Source organism: Miniopterus natalensis, chromosome 4 (assembly GCF_054644295.1).
Source record: "Miniopterus natalensis isolate mMinNat1 chromosome 4, mMinNat1.hap1, whole genome shotgun sequence".
Taxonomy (NCBI): domain Eukaryota; kingdom Metazoa; phylum Chordata; class Mammalia; order Chiroptera; family Miniopteridae; genus Miniopterus; species Miniopterus natalensis.
The window spans coordinates 95,309,887-95,326,910 of NC_142084.1; the positions used below are offsets into that span (position 1 = coordinate 95,309,887).

The 17,024-nt window shown below is 52.5% G+C and overlaps 1 pseudogene; it reads left to right on the top strand.

Moving 5' to 3' along the window:
* Positions 1–13,070: 13,070 nt before the first annotated feature.
* Positions 13,071–15,488, top strand: LOC107535718 (small ribosomal subunit protein eS1-like; annotated as a pseudogene).
* Positions 15,489–17,024: the final 1,536 nt, after the last annotated feature.

Sequence of the window (17,024 nt, forward strand, 5' to 3'; positions counted from 1 at the left end):
TGACAGTCTCTATAGAAATCCATAGCTTGTTCTCAGCACACCCATGATGCCAGTGGGAGGCTGGCATAGATTTGGACCAATAGAGAGAAGGCATGTTTAGCCTTGTCCTGGTTACAAAGAACATTTTTTGTTCTTTCGAATGGACCTTCCTGTCCCCGATTCAGCATCACCTCGCTCTCTCCTAATGTGGGTTAATTTTCCACCGGCTCCTAGAAAGAGTGTATTTCCAGCCTCTCCTGGGACACACAGGGGTTCAAACAGGATAGAGCCAGTTTCGGTGGAGGTATCTGGGGCCTGCCGAGGCGTCAGGCGGCTCCGATCGGGTTTCTGCCGGGGGTGGGGAGGGGGGATATGCTTACTTGGAACAGGTGATCCTTGTGGGCGCTGTAATCCAAGGTTAGAAACAGGCTTGTGTTGCTACCAGAAATCCTTGCTGCGTTGGCATTTTCTTTGTCAGGCTCGCCCGGTAAAGGCTGGGGGTGCATTGGTTTAAGAACAGAGTCCTTTGCTGACATCAAGAGGGGACTCTATCCCTTTAAGAGGGTCCTTGAGGAGGGACAGTGGGAGAATCACGGAGATGAGGGCCAGATGGCTGGCGAGGGGACGGCAGTGAGGCAGGGAGAGGACCAGCTAGGCGGTCCGCTTTGGTCACCCTGCAGTGGGGAAGCCTTCAGCGGTGGCTGCGCTTGGAAGATTTGGGTGAGGGCTGGGCGCCCAGTGGTCGGCTGGCCCCACCTTCTGCTGGGACTGGGACCCAGAGTTCTCGCCCCGAGAGGCAGTGGGAAAACGCGAGAAAAAGCATGGGCTGTGGGGTCAGACGGGCGTGGGTGGAAACCCTGGCTGTGTCCCCTGGGCAGGGATAGTTTGGGCTCCCGTTTCCTCATCTGTATCATGGGATGGCAATCCCATCTTACAAATGCACTGTGAGGCGAGTGCAGATAGCGAGTCGAGGACAGGCATGGGGTCAAGTAGGTGCTCAGGAAACCTTAGTCGCCCTGTCCTCTAATAACTCCTTCACTAAGAGGGCACAAGGGAAAATCTTTCTCTGAGAGGCTAGGGTCCTGGCAATTTAAAAATGAAATCTCTAAATCCTGCTTAAATACCTAACTAAGAATGCAAGCATATCACTTAGGCTTAGTATCAGCTATCTGTAACAGAAGACCCAGATAATGGTGGCTTAAACGAGATAAGAATTTACTTTTCTCTCCCGTGAAAGAGTCTTGCTGTAAATAGTCAAGGGCTGACATGGTGGCTCCCCGGCCATCCCCTCCAAGGAGCCAAGATGCCTCCTATCTTTGAGTTCTGCTCTCTTCAGGGTGTGGTTTCCACCATCAATGTCATTGCAAGGTCACAAAATGCTGCTGCAGCTCCGGCACTCATGCCCACATTCCAGGCACGGAAGGGGAGAGGCTGCACCTCTCAGATGAGCAGCACTTTTAAAAAAACTACCAGAAGCTCCACCCAGTGACTTCCACTTATTGGCCACCCCCTACAGCAAGGGAAGCTGGGAAATTCCCGGGCAGGTGGGCACTCCAATGCTGCAGGGAGAGTCTACCAGTAAGGAGTCAGAGGAGCATGTTGTCCCTGCCGTAGCCAACGCCGCAGCTTTTACGATTTCACTGGGAGGGTCTTCCTGGGCCAACAGTGGGACTATTTCTCTGGAACAAGAAAGCATCGGGCCTGTTCCACTCCTGGCTCTCGCCCCGGGGGCCATCGGTGAGAGTGATGTCAGAGGGCTGTGGTGTGCGCCGACCCCCACAGCAGAGCTGTGTTCCCATCCTGGCCACACCGCCCCCTGGCTGGGTGTCTTTGGGCGAGTTCCTTACCTGCACCCCTCTGGGTGCGTCGCTTCCCTGAAAGACCAATGGGTTACTTAGGGCAAAACATTGGGCAAGGGCGTGGTGCTCGACAGGCTGCGGGCAGAGCTTAGCGGCCGACCAACCTCTCACTGCCCACCACCACCTCGGTGGGAGTAAATCACACAGCTTACGCCCAGCCTCAGAGGCGCAGATCTATGAATCAGCCTCCGTTCAGCCGGGCGGGTAGCACCCCAGTCTTGGTTGACCAGCCCCTCCCTTTCCGCAAACACTGCATCTGGGATTGGGGTGCGAGGGCGATGGGAGGAAGGCCACCTGGTTTTTGATGCCACCTTCAGTGGCATTTATCATGCTGAGTCATCGTTCAACACAGGTCCATGGAGCTGTCCCTGTTCCTAGCTCAACGTGTCACAGGCCGGCTCACTCTGCTACTCCTGTGACCTCCTGGGGCTCACAGGAGCCATTGGGTCACTTCCTGTGCCGCACAGGCTGTGGGAAGGCCCGTGAGATATGCGGCCCCCGATCGCCTAGACCACTCGGCTCTTTTGGGCCTTCCTTCCGCCCGGGGCTCCCTCTTCCCTTCTGCTCCAAGATCCCACAGAGTCTTTCTCCGGGGATTTCGCCTCTGTCCCACGCCTGGCCCTGAGCACGCAGGCCTCCTTCCCAGTGGCATCAACAGTCTCGTCACCCCCCTCCCTTTTCCATCCCCTGGGGAGCGTTTGTTCTGCTGGGAAGTGGGGTGCACCCTGCTTTACCCTTGTCTTCCAAATGTTTTGGCTAAGCCGTGAGCTCTTGCCAACCTCCTGAGACTCTCATCTTAGGAAGTCAAAAGCCAAGGACTCCTGACCCCGTGCGATAAGGGACACTGGAGGGTGTGGAGCCCACCCATCTGGGTGACCGTGGGAGGGGCGGGCCTGGGAGGCGAGAGCTGAGCCTGGAGGGTGGGGGGCAGGTGAGCAGCAGGGGCAGGGAGAGGAGCCTGCCTGGAGGCGGAGGCGCGGAGGTGTGGAGGGCGCCGCATCTGTTGGAAGGGAGCGCAGGTGGTGTCGTGGAGGTTTCTGCAGATGAGGCGGCGAGTGAGCAGGGATCTGGTAACCAAAGGTCTAGATGTCAGGCCCAGGCATTTGGGTTTTATCTTCAGGAAATGTAGACCCGTGGGAGGGCGTAAGTGTGCGGTGATGTCGCTGACTTTGCTCTACAACGTTCTCTCTGAGCCAGGGTGGGGGATGCGCTGGAGTCAGTGTGTCAGGGAGGCACCCGAGGCCGCCACCAGGCAAGGATCGGGGGGCTGCAGTGGGGAGGTGCAGGTGGCCTCCAGGGGACACATTCCCGGGAAACTAGAGGGCAGGGCCATCCGATGTCTGAGTGGAGGTAGGGACAGGGGGAGCCCAGAGTTCATGACAACGCCACACCTCCGATGGTACCAGTTACCATGATGGCGGGATGGCAGCCCGAGAGCAGAGGGTGGGAGAGCTGGCGAGACTTCGTTTAGTCTGAAGTCCAGTTGCGAGTTCGGGTTCCACGGGGAGGAAGCTCTCGGTTCTCTTGTTCCAAACCCCACGGAAGGTTCTGGAGCAGGAAAGCCCATGGGAGAGGTATGTGAGAGAGGCAGCCTCGGAGCCCGGTCCTGTCCAATGGTCACTGTGGACCGTGGTCAATAGGACAGTTCAGCAGCCGATGAGCATCAGGCGCTGCTGACCGTGACCCGGATGCCAATGCGGACGTCGGGGCTCGCCGGCGAGGGGCGCTCCAGCCTGCTGCTGGGCCCGGCTGTCCCATCGGGGCCCCGGGCCTGTTTCCGGCTCCACGTCCTGAACCGTGGCTTTGGTCTTCAAGCTGCTCCTCCTGCCAGCAAGATGCACGCCGCGTCCTAAATTTCTGCTTTTCAGTGAAAAGATCAGAAAATATTACATTTTTCCTGATTCAACCAGGGTGTTGGATTGGCGCTGGAGATGACATTTATTTGTAATCCCCAACGTGGACAAAGAGTGGTGTGTCTGGTGGCATTTTTGCAGGACGATAACACATTGGGGAGGGAACAGGGGCAGGAGCCAAGGAGACCTGCATTTGACTCTGGGCCTTCCTGCAGATTCTGAGTAGGTCGTGTCCCCTCTCTGAATGTCCCTTTCGTTGTCTCTGAAATGGAGTGAGCAGGGACTGTGAGTGCTCAGGGAGGTGATTTCTGTGAAGTGCCGGGTCCCTTGAGCGTGTTGGCACCCCTCCCTTTCCACCCCCCCTCGCTCCAACAAGGGGAAGTTGCCATTCTAAAGAAGCGCCCCACCAGAGCACCACGTTCAATCCCATGAAATGAACTGGTAATGGTGGAATTTCACACGGATGCTGCGGGGGAGAGGGACTCGAGGTGGCAAGGACAGGGAAAATCTGGGTTGCTTGGCTACTATTTTCCTTTTAATCTACTCTCTTCACCCGGGGCCATCCCAGTGGATAGACTCACAAATTGGAAGCCAGAGAGTGATTTTAAAAAAAGTCTTAAAAGCCACCTGTGTCATCCGAGCGTTTAAGCGATCAGAAATAGAGCCTCCCTCACTCGCAGATGCCTCTGCTCTGCTCGTTTGCCTGGCAGAGCTGTGCGCAGCAAGGCTGCTTGCAGGGGCAGTGGCTGCCTGGCATGCGGATGAGTCACTGCCGCCTGCTCTGGCCCCTGCTGCCAGGTGGCCACTATCTTTGGACATTTTTTTTTCCTTCGTGGGGAAGGATAATTACGGTCTCTGTGCCCTGGGCCTTTACCCATTTCTGCCTCCCCTAGGCAGAGGCAAAGACCCTTCATAATACCTTCTTTTTTCAGGAAGCTGGGGGCTGGGGGTTCAAGCAGATCTGAGGTGGGCAGGAGCAGGGATGGTGCAAGTATAGGAACCTTTCAGGATTTGCAAGGTGCTGAACCATGCACCATCAATCACTGCCAAGTGCAGTTATTATGCAAAATAGCTTAATTGGCCTACAGGTTGGTTGAGTTTTAAACCCAGGAATTGTACCAATGCAAGAAAAAAACAAACAAACAGTGTTGGTTTAGGATGACACTGTGTGGTTTACACAAACACAGAAGAAAAAAACATCAGGTGATGGATGAATGGATAGATGATGGATGGATGGATGGATGGATGGATGGATGGATGGATGGTGGATGGATGGATGGATGGTTGGGTGGATGGGTGGATGGATGGATGATGGATGGATGGATGGATGGATGGATGGATGGATGGATGGATGATGGATGGATGGATGGATGGATGGATGATGGATGGATGATGGATGAATAGGGGATGGATGGATGGATGGATGGGTGGATGGATGGATGGATGGATGGATGGATGGATGGATGATGGATGGATGGATGGGTGAGTGGATGGATGGATGCATGGATGATGGATGGATGGGGGATGGATGGAGGATGGATGATGGATGAATGGGGGATGGAAGGATGGATGGATGGGTGATGGATGAATGGGTGATGGATGGATGGATGATGGATGGATGGATGATGGATGAATGGGGGATGGATGGATGGATGGGTGAGTGGATGGATGGATGCATGGATGATGGATGGATGGGTGATGGATGGATGGATGGATGATGGATGAATGGGGGATGGAAGGATGGATGGATGGATGGATGGATGGATGGATGGATGGATGGATGATGGATGAATGGGGGATGGAAGGATGGATGGATGGGTGATGGATGAATGGGTGATGGATGGATGGATGATGGATGGATGGATGATGGATGAATGGGGGATGGATGATGGATGAATGGGGGATGGATGGGTGGATGGATGGAGGATGGATGGATGGATGATGGATGAATGGGGGATGGATGGATGGATGGATGGATGGATGGATGGATGGATGATGGATGGATGGGTGATAGATGGATGGATGGGTGGGTAAATGGAAGGATGGGTAGATAGGTATGTATGTTGGCTGGACATATTAAGGCAGCAGGAGCTTTTTGACTGTTGTATGTTTAAAATGGAACATACGGAAGGTTATATGGAAGGTGCTCCAGACAGATGCTGAATGCTGAGACATCAACCCAGGATTAAAGACAACATGGCAATTTGTTGTAAAGAGCTACGGCACACCAGTAAGGCAGAGCTGACTGTGGAAGTTGTCAGTTGAGCTGTGTCACTAGAGGAAAATATTTATTCAGGAAGTCTGTGGTTGTCAGGGTTTGAGAGTGTGTTTAGCAATCAGAGTCCTGGTTTTGATTGCCACCCGGGAAGCTGGGCAACCTTGGGTGAACCGCTTGATTTCTTTGGATGCCAGTTTCCTCACCTGCAAACGGATGCTTACCTCGTGGAGAGGATGGAGCGGGTCGGGGCAGCTCGTCGCGCAGTCAGAACCTGGTCGGTGGTTGCGGCGACACTTCCCTGAGTGACTTTTTGAGAACTTTGACTATAACGGAGCACGCACTTTCTGCCAGGTCCCTGGCAGACACTAAGGATACAGACTTGTTTGATTCATATCACAAGTATTTGCTGAGCACCTACTATGTGCCAGGCAGACATTGTTAAGCCTTAGGGACTGACTTAGGTGGAAACAGACATGACCCCTGCCCACAAAGTTCTCTCTGGGGGGTGGGTGTATTTGTGTGTGTGTGTGTGTGTGTGCGCGCGCATGTGCATGGTTTTCGGTATACATCTTCCCATGAATGTCTGCCTTTGTGTCTCTGTGTGCCTGTGTATATGTCGGTGCCTAAGTGTGTCTGTGTCTGTGTGTGTCCCTCTGTGGGTGGGTGTGGTGTGACCAGCCCCCCAGTGGTTTCTGTGGAGCGGATCTAACTTGTCCTTCAGAATCGGGACACCAACACCGCCAGTGCCTTCAGCCCTATCTGCCGGCCTGCCACTCGGTGAGAGGAAATTAGATTTTCTTGGCACAACTGCTCCGTATGATGTCATTTTGGCTGCGATCTGCACGTTCTGCTCTCCTAGGTATTTGTCTTTTGATTGCTTGATGAATACCTGCCAATGTGGAGATTAAGAGACATGAGTTTTGTTGTTGTTTTTTTTAAAAAAAAAAATCTTTATTGATTTCAGAGAGAGGAAGGGAGAGGGAGAGAGAGAGAAACATCAATGACGAGAGAGTCGTTGATCGGCTGCCTCCTGCACGACCCTGACTGGGGATGGAGCCCGCAACCCAGGCACGTGCCCTGACTGGGAATCGAACCGCAATCTCCTGGATCCTAGGTCGATGCTCACCCCCTGAGCCATGCCCAGCTGGGCAGAGTTTTGTGTGTTTTTTTTTTTTTTTTAAAAGAATCATACGGCTGGAATGTTAGTTATGCGCTTCCTTACTGTGGGCTTGGGGCTGTGGTAAAGGAACTAGAGCTCTGGCTTCAGGAATAGTATGAACTTGGTGCAAGTCTTCAGTTGATCCCTTCAAAAGCTGTGTGACCTTGGGGAAAACACTTTACCTCTCTGAGCCAAGGTTCTTTACCTGCTAAATTTAGACAGTCCTATGGAGGGGCAAACATACTAATAAATGAAAATGTTCTCAACAATCTGTAGTCTTTAAATTGTGTGATGTCAAAGCAGAGAGGCCCAGTGGGAGGACACTGGGCTCAGATGTCAGGGAGATGTGGGTCTGAGTCCTGGCTCCATTCTTTTCCTTGACCTTGAGCAAGTGACAACATCTCTCTGGGCCTCAGCTTGGTCCTCTGTTAAATAGGATATTACATAGAAAGCAATTAGCCTGCTGCTGCCCACTGTGAGGGCCCTCAACGTGGAAGTTGTTCATCTTATAATACATCGGGGAGATGGCAACATTCATCTCTTCCGACTTGTAAGCTTCCAGCGAGTGTAAGCCAGGCAAAGCCTCTGCAAGTGCAGGTGGAGTGTGATAGAGTGATGTGCTATTATTTGTTTTTACTATTTCAAGATGCTCACCATCAGCAGACTGCTCTTGGCATCACCACATTCTTGGCGAGCGCCTTGCATTTCATCTAGAATTCAGAGGCTGTTCTAATTGCAGAGAGGATCTGAGAACAAGGCGGCCTCCAGCCCAGAATAGTCCAGGCCGACTGCTGGGGACCAATACTTAGGACCCAGCCCCTCCAACTGTCTTCCTTCTACATGGTCTCCTCACTTCAGCATGACCTCAACCCCCCTTGCCTTGGAAGATGCTGTCCCCACCACCCTTGAACTATCCCTCACCATCACTCTTCCCCCCAGGTCATCTGGGCTGGGCTCCAGGTGCCTCTGCCCAGGCTAAGGCAGATGTCCCAGCTCTGTGTCCAAAATGCACCCTAAATTTATCCCACCGCGCATGACGTCCTGGGCATTCAATTGTCTGCTCTGTGTCTGGTTCCCTCCAGGCTGGTGCCCTCCTGGGGGGCAGGGACGGGGTCCGCAGAGCCCGTGGTGGACATTTGCAGAGTGAACACATGGAGATCAGCTGTTGCCTCTCATTTTCTGTCCCTATCACCTCAAATGCAATGCCTTCACATATCAATATATTCATGTCATCTGAGCCCACTTCTGACACCACTTTGCTCAATGACAGAGGTCCCAGACACATGTGTCTGTTGATTTTGGTTTGGTTTGGTTTTGAAGCAAGTGGTTTATCTCCTCCAGACTGCTTGTCTCCAATAACAGTGACACTCAGGCCAGGGGACAAAAGATTGCCAAGTGTTTTAGTGCTGACTCGTGGGTTTGCTTTAACAACTGCGGGCACTCACGTGGCCTGTCATATCAGTTTTGGAGAGTGGTTGAGGGCCCAGGCCTGGGATTGGACTGCCTGATTTCAAGCCACAGGCATATTGAACCTCTTTGTAACTCAGTCTCCTCACCTGCCAAATGGGCATACTTAATAGTACATAACCTGCCTCACTGGGGTTTTTGTCAGGATGAAATGAGATCACTCGAGTAAAGCTCTTGACCGGGTGCCTGGTGTAAAGCTAGTGTTCAGTAAAGGTGAGCTTGTGTTCCTGTTGTGTGGCATTTGTCACCAATGGTTGCCTGTCAGACCAGGGCCTCCAGTGCGACTATAACAGAAACTAAGCATTCTGTCTCCATCCTGCCAGAGCCAGGCTCTGGAGACTAGACTTTGGAATTACTCTGCAGTTTCAGATGAGACTTTTTATAACCAGGTGGGCATCACTCAAGGAGAGATAGATGGTCTTTCTGAATCTGATGCGGTGTTAGCCTCACATGTGAGCCTTCCTCTCACTTACCCACCGGGCACACCTAGCTGGCAGTCTACCCGTCACCTGGAGCGCCTCACTGTGCAGAGAGGGGTCAGCACATGACAGCCCTTGGGCCAAATCTGGCCCATGGCTTGTTTTGGTCAATAAAGTTTTACTGGAGCATAGCCACGCCCATTCCCATATCTATTATCTGTGGCTGCTTCTGCACCACAATGGAGTAATTGTGACACAGACCTCAGGGCTTACAAAGTCTGAAATGCTTTCTCTCTGGGCCCTTCCAGAAAACGTTTGCCCACCCCTGCTGCTAGACTGGAGGAGGGATCATGCTGATCCGGTTGAGCTAAACCAGAACCTGAGCACAGCCCCCTCAGCCCGGGCCTCGGTTGAGCGCCAAGACCAGGTTACTGGCCCCCCTGTGTCCCCTACACTGGGCTCCTCGCCTCCTCAGACGCTGCTGCCTTAGGGTCCCCCCCCCCCCCGCCCCTCTGGCCCATCGCACCCCAGGGCCACCTCAGGCCTGTGGCGTCTGGCAGAGTTAGATAAGACGCCCTCTCCGGGCAGAGCAGCTCCGGGGGACAGCGAGCGGCGGGAGGGTCTCTGTGCAGGGACAGAACACCTAACCCTGCTGGTTGTACCCAGTCGATTCTAGCTCTTATACCTATTGATTATGCCGATTGATTAGACTGTGTCCTTGCCTCCCTCTCCAGGCAGCCCCCCACACTAGAACTAGAGTGATTTGCCTGACAGCCTCTGTTGTGTCCCCCCCCCCCCGCTCACCCCCTCCTTGGTGCCCCCTGCCCTCAGGACAGAGCCATGTGCGCGGCATTCGAGGCCTGTCACGGCCTGGCCTTGCCAGCCTCCCAGCGCCACGCCTCACGGCCTGCTCAGGCCCGTCATGGCTGAGCCCCCCCACGCGAGCTGGGGCGCCCATTAGTCCGCCTTCGTGCAATCCTCTGCCCCCCTTTATCCACCTGGAAAATTCCTAGGCATCCGCCAGCTCCTCCACCAGCACCTCTGCCCGGCTTTGCCACCCCTGATTCCCCCAGGCAGACTCGGGCACTTCCATCTAGGGTTCAATTCACTCGTCACAGACCACGGTTCACAGCCCATACGCGGGCCAGAAAATCATGCTCGTGGGTCTTGACCAGCACTTTCTGAAAAACGAACTAGACTAGAAAACACAGGAGTGTGGCCAGGCCTGGCTGTAGCGTCGGGTGACTAGCAGGCTGTGGCGCCGCCCTGCCTGGGTTCAAGCCTGGCTCTGCGGTGTGTTAGCAATGACCTTGGGCAGGTGGTTTCATCTCTCTGTGCCTCAGTTTTCTCACCTGGAAAATATTATTCACTAATTACTAATTCATTTAACTTCATGAGACACCATGAGGAAAGTGCTGTCGTTAGCATGTATAGGGTGTCCCAACGGGTTAAATCTGAAAAGAAAGAAACATCAATTGAGCTATCAGGAGAAAGTGTGTATACATTTTGGGGGGACACCCTTTATATCTCTTAGAAAAATCCCTGCACACAATTAGTGCTATGAACAGGTTAGCTAGTGTGTGCACGCATGCATGTGCGCGTGTGTGTTCACATGTGTGACTGGTTTATGATGCACTCTGAGAGCTCTTCCCCATCCTCCAGCCCTTCCCCCACCCCCACCTTCCCCTGTGACACACACTCTGAGCTTGTTCTGATGGGGTGACTTTCTCAGGCTTCCTGGTCACCGCGACGGAGAATGCGTGACCGCCTCTCCCTGTCGGCAGGAGGGACCGAGGCATGAGGGACCCTTGACTGAGAAATGGAGCTTCCACACTGCTCAGGAGGAAAATGGAAACTCCAGCTGACCTAAGAGATTTCTATAATGAGAGAAAACCAATTTAAATGCAAATAACCCACAGCCCAGTTGGGGGAGGGCTGGGCTGCGGAGAGGAGCCGGGAAGACAGCCCGCAGCTCGCATCACGCGGCGGAGGCTGGTGCACCGTGCGCGGGAGGCTTGCTCTGTCCATTGAGAAGTCAGTCTAAACTAGTCACAGAGGGTCACATGCATTGCTGGCCAAATTCCCTGGGGCTTCCTGGTGCCCGCTGAGAAATGGGTGTCCCTAAGGGGGCCAGTCATCAGCCACCACCTTTTACCGAGCCCCCAGCAGGTGTCAGTTGTCATCAAGGCACCGAGAACAAAGGCTGCACGACAGACTGGCCTCTGAGGGCCCACGTCCCAGGGACTGTCAGACCCCAAAGTCAATTCTGGAGCCTCATTAAGAACTAACATTTTTATTGAGCGTTTGCTATGTGCCAAGCCCAGGGCTAAAGACTTTCTGTGATGGCAACTCATCAGATTCTCACAGGGCCCCTGTGAGGTAGGGCCTGTTGTTATTCCCATTTTACAGATAAGGAAACTGAGGTTCCAAGAGGGTAAGAAACTTGCCCTGGTTACTGGGATGGGGACCCAGACAGGATGGCTCCAGGGCTCTGGCTTATACTCTCCCTGGAGTGCTGAGAAGAGACACTGGACGCATGTCCTGGGGAGTCCTCTGCTGAGCAGAAGAACCTAAAGTCAGGATGCGCTGGGACAGTCTCCCAGTGGCTGTGGCCCGGGGCAGCAAAAACAATTCTGTTTAAGGAATCAAGAGAGTGGGCGCTGCACTATTAACCGGCCCTGTGCCCTCGGGGGTCACTTCCCTTTCCATGCTGCATTCGCCTATATAAAATGGAGGGGCTATAAAGTTATATTATTCTTGGGCTCCAGCTACCGTCAAGAACAGCCATGGCCCGGTTGATAAAACACCTGCTTGCCCTCCTTCTGCCCCCCTGCCCTCGACCCCTCCTGGCCATATCTGCTGCAGTGGAGCGCTTTCATTTCCTTCTTTGGTGTCATAATTCAGGGACAGCACCATCTGCCACATGAAATCCATGCTCTCTACTAGCCGCCTTATCAAAACAGGAGACGGGTAAAGGCTCGGCTGGTTTATTTCAGGGATGGAGCAGGAGCTGGCAAATCCGAATGGGGACAGCTTTGGCCTCGCAAGTGTCTTAATCCTCTAAGCGCCTGGTAGGACCCCAGAGCCCATTCTGTCATTGTCACTGCCTACCCCAGCCAAATCCTGATGATGATGATGATGGTGGTGGTGGTGGTGGTGGTGGTGATGGTGACATTCACTGAGGCTCTTCTGAGTCAGGCATTTTCTTATGTGCTTTGTGCCTGTGAATTAATTTGTTTCATCTGCACCACATCTCTGCCAGGAAGGGGCTCATAATAATAGCCCCACTTTACAGATGCAGAAACTGAGTCCCGGGAGGCTGAAGAAATTTGCCAAAGGCCACACAGTCAGCATCCAGAGGGGCTGACTGCCTGCTGGCTGTGAAATAAACACACACACACACACACACACATACACACACACACACACACACGCAAAGAGGGGCAGCCCGAGAGGAGCTGGGCCTCACAGCTGAGCATCTGACGCCTGCTATTTGAGCACTGAGGCCTCCCTCCTCTATTAAACATTCGTGTGATGCGTTTTTATGGAGCAGCCCACAATCTGCCAGGTGCTGCTCTGCATGCCGGGCAGCCCGCAGAGAACAAGGCCCACAGCCCTCGCATAGGGCACCAAATGAGCAGCTGGGTAAACAGGCATGGTCATGTTAGGTGGCGGTGAAATGCCCCAAAGAAAATACAGTAGGGGTCGCGAAGGTGCTGGCTGGTCAGGGAAGGCTTCCTGGAGGGGAGAACTTTTGAGCAGAGACGTGGGCATTTGGCCATGCCACTGGATTTCCCAGCCTTGCCATGAGGGAGATTCAGGCCCAGCCGAGGCTTCTCTGTTGTGGGGCTGCCCTGTGCAGTATAGGATGTTTACCAACATCTCTGGCCTCCACCACAAGATGCTGGTAGCAGCTTCCTCTCCCGTGTGACAACCAGAAAACTCTCTAGACACCACCCAGCGTCCCCTGGAGAGCAAAATCGGCCCTGGTCGAGAACCCCTGCGTCATGAGATTAGTAAAACAGGCAGCAGGCGTGGAAGAAAGCGAGGCAGGCTGAGCGCTGGAGACGCAGGAGAAGGCAAGTTTGGCTGGAAGGCAGCGGGCCGGGGGTCCTCATGGCTGTGTGCTCCTTAAAACTCTCTAGAAAGCTCTCGGCAACACTTAAGGGCTTTCTCCTCTGTGCCAGGCACTGTACCAGCTTGCCTAAGGGCACAGCACATGCTCCAAGGCGATAACAGTCCGGGTGGCTGGATAAGACACATGCGCCTGAGAAGGCAGCTGTCAGCATGGGGCTGTCCATGGTAACAGAATATTCGGGACGGAAGGCAAGCAGAGAGCTGCTTTGAAGGCAGGGATGCAGAGCAAGAGGCCCTGGGAAGGCAATGCCTGGCTGCTGGTTGAAGAGGTGACACCAGGCAGCTGAGGCCTCCACCTGCCCAGCACCCTGGCCCTTCCCTTCCCCATCAGCAACCACCCCGCCCCCGCGCCCCGCAGCGGCAATTTTGGTGGAATTTCTAATCATGGTGCCCCCCGAGCCTAGCCGAGGGGCTGGCATGAGACCCAAGCTTGCCCATCAGATTCTTTCTTCCTGGGATTAGCACACTGGGCAGAGAAACCCAAGGGCAGAGAATGGCTAGTGTGGGCTTTTCTACTGGGAACGCAACAAGGCCGGCTCTTTCGGTCTGGCATTGTCGGCTCCCCTCTCCTCTCCCGGGAAGGCCTAGACCATCGCTTTTCCTCCTAGTGCCCTTTCAATATGCATCTGTTGACTTCACCAGGGTGCGTTTCTGATGCTTGAAACCCCAACTGACATAAACGGTGCAGTGGGAACCGGGAATTGAGAGGCAGATTCCCAATTCTGTGCACTCTCCAATTTTTATCCAATAAGCTGTGTCCCTCCTCCTAGCAAGCGGGAGCCTCTCCAGGGCCAGGACCATGCCTTTTCCCATCACAGGCACAACACTCACAGGACTGGCTCCTCATTGGCCCTTGTCCTGGTTTGTAATTACTCCCTTCTTTGTGGGATGGTTTGTTTAATGTCACCCTCTCCCCCTCTGCTGGGAAGTCCCATGGTGACGGAGCATCTGGAGCCTAACCGAGTAGGGTGACCAACGGTCCCAACTTGCCTTGGTGGCCAGAGTGGGGCGGGGGGTTCCTGGGACATGCACAGAATTCCAGTGCTAACACCAGGAGAGTCCCCAGCAAACTGGGACAATGGTCACCCACCAGTGCCTGGTAGGAAGCCTTCCAGCACCATGTGTCCCTGACACTCAAGAAATATGTTGAATTTTCCCAACACCATTTATTGAAGAAACTGTCTTTACCTGATTGCATGTTCTTGCCTCCTTTGTCAAATATTAATTGACTGTAGAGACGTGGGTTTTGTTCTGGGCTCTCTCTTCTGTTCCATTGACCTATGTCTGTTTTTATGCCAGTACCACACTGTTCTGATTACTATGGCCTCATAGTATAGTTTGATATCAGGTAGCACGATACCTCCAAACTTTGTTCTTCTTTCTCAAGATTGCTGAGGCTATTCGGAGTCTTCTGTGGTTCCATATAATTTAGGGGGAATGTTTGTTCTAGTTCAGTGAAATATGCCATTGGTATTTTTTATAGGAATTGCACTGAATCTACAGATTGCTTTGGGTAATATGGACATTTTAATGACCAATGTAATCCCAATAAATTCCGTAATATTTTTTAAAAGAAGTATGTTGCCCTTTTGGGTCCCTGAGCAGCACCACGGCAGTGGGAAGAACAAGTGCCTTACCAAAGGCGGCAAAAAGGGAGCCAAGAAGAAAGTGGTTGATCCATTTTCTAAGAAAGGTCGGTGTGATGTGAAAGCACCGGCTGTGTTCGATATAAGAAATATTGGGAAAGCACTAGTCACGAGAACTCAAGGAACCAAAATCGCATGTGATGGTCTCAAGGGTTGTGTTCTTGAAGTGAGCCTCGCTGATCTGCAGAATGATGAGGTTGCATGTAGAAAATTCAAGCTAATTACTGAGGATGTTCAGGGCAAAAACTGCCCGACCAGTTTCCATGGCATGGATCTTACCTGTGACTAAATGTGCTCCATGGTCAAAAAATGGCAGACCATGATTGAAGCTCACGTTGACATCAAGACTACTGATGGCTATTTGCTTCATCTATGTTGTGTTGGTTTTACTAAAAAATGCAAGAATCAGATTCGGAAGACCTCCTAAGCTCAGCATCAACAGGTCCACCAAATCCCGAAGAAGATGATGGAAATCCTGACCCGAGAGGTGCAGACAAATGACTTGAAAGACATAGTCAATAAATTGACTCCAAACAGCATTGGAAAAGACATAGAAAAGGCTGCCAGTCTATCCGCGCCATGATGTCTTTGTTGGAAAAGTCAAGATGCTGAAGAAGCCCAAGTTTGGATTGGGGAACTCATGGAGCTTCATGGTGAAGGTAGCAGTTCTGGAAAAGCTGCTGGGGAGGAGACAGGTGCTAAGGTTGAACGAGCTGATGGATATGAGGCCCCAGTCCAAGAATCTGTTTAAAATTCAGACATTTAATGGTGATGAATAAAAAATCTTATTTGTGAACAAATAAATAAATAAAGAAGTATGTTGAATGAGCTGCAGAGGCGGCCCAGCATAAGGCATGTCCTTTCATTTGGGGCGTCCTCCATGCCCACTGTGTGCCAGGGGGCCGGCTCGTCAGAAGCAGGGGCCTCGGGGAAGGACAGCCCTGCAGCCAGGGCTGGAGGCGTGGGTTGGAAGCAGAAGGGGCGGCGGGGAGAAACCCTGCAAGCGGGCGTTGTTTGGGGGTCACGCTCTGTGGCTCCTCCCAGGCTCTCCGAGGAGGGAACTCCTGCTGATTGAGGAGCAGAGCTTGACGTTGGTGCGTCGTGGGGTCGCTTCTTCCTCGGCTCCAGGCCGCTCCTTTCCTTTTCAGCGCGAGCACAGCCACCTGCCTGGTTCGATCCACCCAGGAAATGTGTTTCTTTGTGGACATGTGACGAGCCCCACGCATTGCTCCTCGTGGAGATCAGCAGCGGACCATTCTGAGGCCACCCTTGGGTGGGTTTTACTTCTGCTCCATCAGGAGGCGAGGAAACACCCATGTGCTGCCGTCACCTGTTTGGGAAAACCTCAGAGAAGGATTTTTTAGGGCCTGGACATCATCAGAGAATGTTTCTCTAGAATCTTCCTAAAATGCCCTAATAGGTGAGAGGCAGAGGGGAGGCTGTTCCCTCCTTAGCTTTTCTCCATAAAGCACTGAATCACATAAAAAGGCCCCTATGCCCCTGGCAGACAGGAGAAAGTTCTAGAAGGTGAACAGGAAAGGAAATAAAAACACTGAGTCATGCCGTTAGAGAGTCTTTCCTCTTTAAACTCTCTTTCAATACTTCTTATTACACCAAAAGAAACTCACTTTGGCACTAGCAGATCTTTAACACCTCCCTGAAACGTGGACACCTTTCCAAATCTCCCTTCTAAATGGAAATCAAACAGGCCTCTCGCTGGAGTCTCTTGGATTCTGCAGGAATTATTGAATTCCTGTAGAATTCAATAATATTGCTTTATTTTCATAGCATTTCTTTTCATGGGTAGCTTCTATTTATGGCAGGTGCTGTTGGCTTTCCACTAATGGTGATGAGTCTGTTTCCCTTTTGAATAAATGTTATTTAAGTTTTAAATGTGAAAAAGTTAAAGAAAATAATGAGAGAGAGACCAGACCAAGCGGCGTGCAGCTGTTGCAAAATTATTGGTTCTCTTCAAAGAACCGAAGTTGGAAAACAGGGGTGGAGGTCAGAGGAACAGTGACCGCAGGCTGCTCACCAGAGCAGGCTCCGTTCGTGTCATTAAGCCAGTGCCAAGCCTGAGATTTCAAAGGTGGCTCCTTAAATGAATTAGAGACAGAGGCCCTGGAAAATGCCAGGAAATTCTTCATGTGACCTTGAATAGACAGAGAGCAGAGCTACTGTTTAACTTGGCAAAGGAGCCTCCTGGTGGGTAAGGGGGTCCAAATAAAACATGTACAGTGCGTTTATGTGTGTTTCCTGTGCAGAGCCCGGGGTAGGAAGAATGGTG